Source organism: Octopus bimaculoides, chromosome 23 (assembly GCF_001194135.2).
Source record: "Octopus bimaculoides isolate UCB-OBI-ISO-001 chromosome 23, ASM119413v2, whole genome shotgun sequence".
NCBI classification, from domain to species: Eukaryota; Metazoa; Mollusca; class Cephalopoda; order Octopoda; family Octopodidae; genus Octopus; species Octopus bimaculoides.
In genome coordinates this window covers 35,733,816-35,741,387 of record NC_069003.1, presented here as the reverse complement: position 1 = coordinate 35,741,387, position 7,572 = coordinate 35,733,816, and the positions used below count along the sequence as shown (strand labels likewise).

Below are 7,572 nucleotides of genomic sequence, written 5' to 3'. Positions count from 1 at the left end.
ATATATATGATGAGAGAGGATTATTATGAGTGAACATTATTATGTGTATGAAGTTTATGAACAATTTCTAGATAAGTACTTTTCCTTGTTGTATAGACTTCATGTCTTAGAAACACATGCCAGCTATAATTTTATTTCAGAAAGGATTTATATTAGTTACGGTATTACGAACATCGTTAATTGATAGAGAAGCAGCTGCAGCAACAACAACAAAAAAGGATGGAGGAAACGCAGCCTTCTTTTATTTCTATATCTTAATGAGTTTAAGTATAATAGTAACAGCTGGTAAACTTTTATTCCTAAAAGAATCTTTGATGGTATTTTTAGGAAAATATTCAAGAAGATTATCCTAATTTTGCACTAGAATTGTATTCAAAATGTTGCTCAATATAAGAATCGATACATTCGAATAGGATAGTGTCTTAAATGTTGAGTATTGAATCATTTGACAATGTGTAAAAACAGCTTTAGTAGACAAGAAGTAGTTTAGGGTTAACTGAGACTTTGACAATAGTTTAGGGTTAACCTTTGCTCTACGTCCCAGCAGAATTACTAATTCTTTCTCATTCATAACCTGAAACATTTTAGATGAAGATATAGAGAAGTTACAAAGTTCATCTTTTCCAAGGTCATTATTTACTATAATGGTTTGATAATGGTTAAATTTGCCTGGGCAGATGGTCAGCTTCTAGGAGTCGAGTGAAATATAGTCGAATGACTGTATCCTGGTATGTCACTTTTAATTAGCCTAGAGGATTTGAATTCAGAATGTTGAGGTACGGTGAGGTTAAGGATAAGTATTGATTTATCTAATTTACTAGTAAATAAAGCTAAATAGCAGTTATATTGATACTAAGAGGAGGTAAACTGATGTCATAAGATATGTTTTTCCCATGAATATTAACTAGATAAATAATGAGCAATGATTTCTGATTTCAGCACAACGCCAGTAATTTTTGGGAAAGGGGATTTATCGATACCAGTGAATCCAGTGCTTGACTTTTACATTATTATAACAACTACGAGAGGATGAAATGGCGAGATTTGAACACAGAACGCAAATAACCGGAATAAATGCTGCAACTAAATTTTTTCCAACACTAACAAATCTGCTAGCTAGCCGCGCTATAAATAACCCTTTCCGCTATAGGCACAAGGCCTGAAATTTTGAAGAAGAAGGAAAGTCGATTATATCGATACCAGTGCTCAGCTCGACCCCGAAAGGATGAAAAGCAAAGTCGACCCCGGCGGAATTTGAACTCAGAACGTAGCAACGGGCGAAATGCCGCTTAGCATTATGTCCGGCATGTCAACGATTCTTTCAGCTCGCCACCTTAGCCGCCTTATAGGTGATGAGAAATGAAAATAGGAAATTAGCATATGATATCACAAGTCGTTAGGCATATAATTTTACCGGTTTAGTCATTGTTTTTGTTAGCGATAGTAATTTGATATTTTGCCACAAAATTAAATGAGAGAAGAATATGCAAAATTTACACGTTTCTCAAGTGTTTCATTAATTTAAAGTAAATCTAATAGTAACGAATGAGAAATCATGCAGGATATTCATTTATGAGTTTACTTCTGACTATATTTACTTCATTACAAATATGGTGTCACGTAACAACTCACAAAATAATTGTTATACACAGTTTCAGATTGTAGCGAAACGGAACGGCTCCTTGTCATTAATAACAAACCGGCACAAAGGCTGAAATTTTGGTGGAGGGAGCTAGTCGATTACATCAACATCAGTGCTCAATTGCTATTTATTTCATAGACTCACAGTGCAAAGCCGGGCAAAATGCTACTACGAAATTTGTCCGGCGTACTAACGATTCTGTCAGACTAAGAAATACGAATTAAATGCATAAATGCATGAAAATAACGAACACTACATGGAAATGTGGTTTATTCTGGGGTGTGAAATATGATGCCAAGGATAGAAACATTGAAAAATGTTCAGTCATACTTTGCTCCAGACGGATTAGTATGTACGTATCCTGTCACTCCAGTAACAATGGATATGAAACTGAAAATGTATGTTGGCTAGTGGATATGCAAACACCTTATTAAAGGTTCATAAATGTCCTCTTTCACTTGTATTTTTCAAACAACATTGGTCTCCTGAAGGCAGATCATTTCCACAAATAGAACGTAACTTTTCCTTGCGATCCCACAAAATAATATCTGGCTGCTTGTGTTCTAACTTGGTGGCTGTTTTAATATTTAGGTTCCACCAATATTCTTTTGAATATTCTTTCAAATCGTCAACTTCCTCTGTAGCTATTTTCTTTTTTGTTATCCCCTTATAGACCTACATGGCTACTGTATTACGGGAGTGTCTGAAAGACATTTTATTACAGTTGACAATAATGTGATTGATGCATTTAGTCTTTGTCTTGCACAGTCTACATGTCTGTCAAAGTTTTCTGCCTGTGATGCTGTAGATACTTGGTTGGGATCTCTTGTTCTTGAATTGCATGGAGGTAGCCGTCAAAATGGTATGTCATAAACTTGTTGGTGCTCCATGCCAAGCATTTAACATGATCAATCCAGTACATGTTTCGTCATATTCGTGCTAAGTAGCCCTGTACTGCCTTCTCAGTGAATTCGTTCATCTTTAAAAATTTTCTTCTGATAAATAGATTTTACCAATGCTTCGTGGGGAGAGCCCTGTATCAGCTCTTATTTCATACATATCCTCAATTTCATTAGCTATTCTAATTACGTCATTAATTTAATGGACGAAAAATTTGGCAAGATAGTTACTGGTCTCTTTCCTCTGTTGCAGATGTTGTTTCAGTGTCACAATACGTGCTTCGTATGACGTCAATACAGATTTGAGACTACGACCACCATCGATGCGTGGGAAGTATAGACTGTCTGCAGCTCCATTAATGTTGAAATTTCGTGTAAAACTGAGCAACTTGCGAGTTCGGACATCTATCTCATTGAGTTCTTGTAGTGACTAGTTCGAAAGGCCAAACATAAGTGTGAGGACGCACTGCAAAGGACAGGCAAATATAAGTGCATGATATGCGCTGCAATTTATTTGTAAGCTGAGTTCTGACGACCAATTTCTCTTCACTCTTCTGGGGTTTTCATTCCTGTTCCTCTCCTTATTTATAGGACCATCATGTCTGACATTCTCATCTTGTCCAAGATACCTATAATTGTCACCTGATGTAGAGGTTGTATTGTCAAGCAGCTCATTTTAAGGTTTTCAGAGGGAGGCACTACTTTTCCGCGTCTTACTGTCAAAAATACACATTTTGATTCATCAACTTTCAGTCCAATGTCTATGGAAAATGGGGTAATGAGGTCCAATTGCTTTTCTTATATGGTTGATATATAAAATGGTGATACTTCTGGATCCATTTTAAAGCCAAGATGTTTTGTGAGCAGGTATAATAGTGCGTTTGATGAGAGGACGAAGAGCAGCGCCGTAAAAACATTGAAGCTTATAAAACACTATAGAATAGGCTGTTATTTATGACACTAAGACGGAAAAAGACATTAAATAACCTTTTGCTCGAAACGATTAAGCCACTTTTGAAATCCGGCAGCGTACAAGTGATAAGACTCCTGTTTGCTTACGCGGAAAGAATGCGGGGTGGGAAATTATCACATAACACCGTTTGCACAACGATTACTTTCACCGGTTCTCTTCATGGTGTATCTTGAGGAGATGTTTAGTAATCTGAGAACATTAGTGAGCAAAATACCAACAATACTCTATCAACAATTTCAAATATTCAAATCATATATATTATGTTTGTATGAACAGGTATGCTTCTTTAATAAATAGATGTGTTTTGCAATGTCTCATGCTTCATAAATCTTTCAACTCACGTAAAGTTAAGGACTGTTGATTTCAAATATCTCATTGGAACTCACAATTCCTATTACTTCCTGTGTTTTTCAACGATAATAAGTTTAATACTTTGATTATATTTAATCCTTACTTTATTTAATCCTTATTCTATTTAATCCTTATTTTATTTAATCCTTATTTAATTGAATGAGTAAAATAGCAGTACCCTACACTAATTGATTTACTTATTTTAATCTTTCCAGAGAGTCCGCCACGGTGAGAAATGCATTCAGAAGTGACGGACGCAAATGCCTTTAGTTTACAGCGGCATCGTCTCGGTCAAACCCTGCTGCATAACAAACCTTCTTCCTTACAAAGACAGTACGCAGGAGACAAACGTAATTCAAAGACAATATGTTGTTTTAAATCGTAAATTTCAAGAAGCATTGGTAGGAAACCAAACTAAACGTTCATTAGTAGGAAACCAAACTAAACGTTCATTAGTAGGAAACCAAACTAAACGTTCATTAGTAGGAAACCAAACTAAACGTTCTTGATGATCAGCGTTTGTATATTTTTAAATCAAAAACAAAGTCTGCGTATTGTAAATTTTTTAAAATGTACATATCGAAATTACATAAGGAATTATCTTGATAATTACTAAAAATATTATCTGATAGCGGAAAACTTAATGGGAAAATAAGACAGTTTGACTCTAATTGATGTATATAATGATTTTAGCTTTTTTTCTAAAATTTCAGAATGAAATTTCATTTATGTTTATTAAAGAAATACAAGATTTTTAAATAAACGTATACAAGTGCTACTATTTGCATTTGTTCATGCAATCTAATAATCCTTTCTACTAAAAGCACAAAACCTGAAATTTGGCGAGAGGAAACTTAGTCGATTACATCGACCCCAGTGTTTAACTGGTACTTAATTTATCGATCCCCAAAAGGATGAAAGGATAAGTCGACCTCGGTGGAAATTGAACTCAGAACGTAGCAACGGACGAAATGCCGCTAAGCACTTTGCCAGGCGCACTAACAATTCTGCCAGTTTGCTGCCTTATATGCTACCTAATAATAAGATAATACCGGATTAGGATTTTAAAGATTTAAAACATATGAACAATCACAATATAACACGTTATCTTAACAATGATAAGTATCTATATGAGGGCAGATTTATATGAAATTTAGTTTCACTAAAACAAAATACACAAATAAATATAGATCTAATAAGCAAACAATATATTTGCCTCACGTCGTACATTACTTATATTGGCTATCAATAAATGTTGCTGTTGTTTAGCAGTGATCATCCTTTCTTTTTCAGACATCTTGAACTTCATTATCGAATGTATCTTTTCTTTTTTTAAGAGTGGAGTACAATTTGAGGGATATTTGGCTGCTATTTCTACTAGACCGGGCGACCATAGAGAGAAATCCTTGGTTGTTGCTTAACACAAGGTCATCCCTTATCGTGAAGACCTATGATCATAGGTATTCCCCTCGTGACCACAGTCTGTTTCACAGCCACCATGCACCTAGAATCACATCATCCAATATGTCCTTTTTAAAAAGGTAGGGACTAATTTAAGAAATTTGTCTGCTATTTCTAGCAGGTCGAGCGACCATGCATAGTCCTCTTTATTGGTGTATTGTTTGGTAGCATATTTTGAAAATTTAATTTGCCTTGTACCGTATGTTCATAATTTCCCATCCATTTAACTGCACATATTTTTAACGCGTGATTATTATAACTGATAGTAAAATGGATATACATAATTAAATCTTTAGACATTTTGGAGAAAATATTAACACTTTCTGATATAAAGTTTATGAAAATAAGTGTCACTTTAGTAAGTAATCAAACACTTGAGCATTATGCAATTAGTTATTTGTTATTAAATATTAACAGTAGTTTTAATATTCATAGTCTTCTAAGACTTGAAGTCTGTTTAAATAAGAAAAGAAAATAAGGAAGAACGTTAGTTCACAATGTGTTTCAGTAATTATTGAAATGAAGGTTGATGCAAAAGTATACAGCACGTAGAGATAATAATAGAGGGAACAGGATACAATTCAACATGGTAGTGGCAGTGAAAGCAAAGAGAGCTAGCTTACACATTAGCACCCAAACACACAAATATGTATTCAAAGCGGTAACGGGAAAGCTAAAACGAAAGAGCTATAGAAATTCAGAGGAGGGAGTAGTCTTTGTAAGCTCAAGGGATTACCATATTGCTGAAATGCCTTCGTATTATAAGGGTGTTCTAATGGCTGATCACACGTTTAAGCGGCATACCGAGGTTCGGTAGATATGACTTACTTTCATAAATAAATCTTTTACACTGTGAAGATCTTACTCATTCCGGACGCTTGTCATACCCGTTCGCTATTTCGTTATCTCTAATGAGGCACTTTTAAATATAACTTATTTTGTTTTATTCAATTATAATTTCATTTATACATAAAAATATCTGCATGCGATGGTTTAAAGGGAGAAAATATTTATCGGCAGTGTCATTTTTGTGCATGTGTCTGCACATAAATGACTGCACTCATTTCTATTTATGAAAATACACAGCAACATATTCAAATATACACTCTTATAATTATTTACCTTATATTGATATTAATTCTAAAGTATTGGTTTGGTGAAGTTGAACACATTTTGCATTGTATGTAATAATGAACTTCAAGAATGGAATGTATTTATCAGATGACCTCAATAGATACAGTTATCTTGTTTGGGAAAGTTACTCATTTTAATATATAATCACATATACGTAACAGATTTCTTTCTTTCATCTCACACGTTAAAGGTACTATCTATTATTCCTTTTCATAATCTATACCATTGTATTAACATTTCGATATATTTTTCTTAAATTGTCAATATTAGTTTATGCTATTTAATCTGTTTCAAGAAATAAAAGAGTATTATGAATTGTGTTGTAATTATTTCGCATTAATATCAAATGAAATTATCCATAACCTTATTTACAATTTTCTATTTTCTAACACTTTTCAAAAATGCATACAGATTATACTATATATAACTCTATACAGACATTATATAATACTACCATTATAACATTTTAATTAAAAACTATCGAACAAATAATTTTACTTTGCAAAGATGTCCCACACAAAACTAATATACATAGTAGTAGCAACTTTCAGTACACAAGGGGTAGATGTTTTCTACGTGGACGCTTGCAATCAAAACAGCATCTTGTGTATTTCTACTGAACAAAACTTTTGGCGTCCTGTATTATACAGCCCAACTTTACGTTAGCTTTAATACAATAGTAATGCTTTCCACAATATTATATAATTCATTATAATAGGAAAAATATATTGTATAAGTTTAAAAAATACAGTCTTGTTATATACTTCCCTCCCTATTTCTCACAAGTGAAAAACTGCTTTACATCAAGAGCAAAATACAAAATACTGTCACAGCACCCTCACCACAATTATATACTTTGATGTAACCGTCAAAGTGTGCCCCACTCAAACTTGACTTTTTATTCCTATCCATACACATAATTGAATGCTTCATATTTCTTTTCTCCTCCCTAACTGTGCGAAACATCTGTTAATATAGTATATGCTTACAATGGTTATATATGCATGGATATATGTATGTGTGTGTGCGTGTACATATATACATATACAAAGACACACACACACACATATATACTATATATATGATACAATATAATATATATATATATATAT

General features: G+C 33.5%; 1 protein-coding gene across 3 annotated transcripts in view; it reads right to left on the bottom strand.

Moving 5' to 3' along the window:
- The window catches only part of LOC106882622 (protein Wnt-9a), a 277,020-nt gene that overhangs the window by 134,609 nt on the left and 134,839 nt on the right, over positions 1–7,572 (bottom strand). The window lies entirely within an intron of this gene.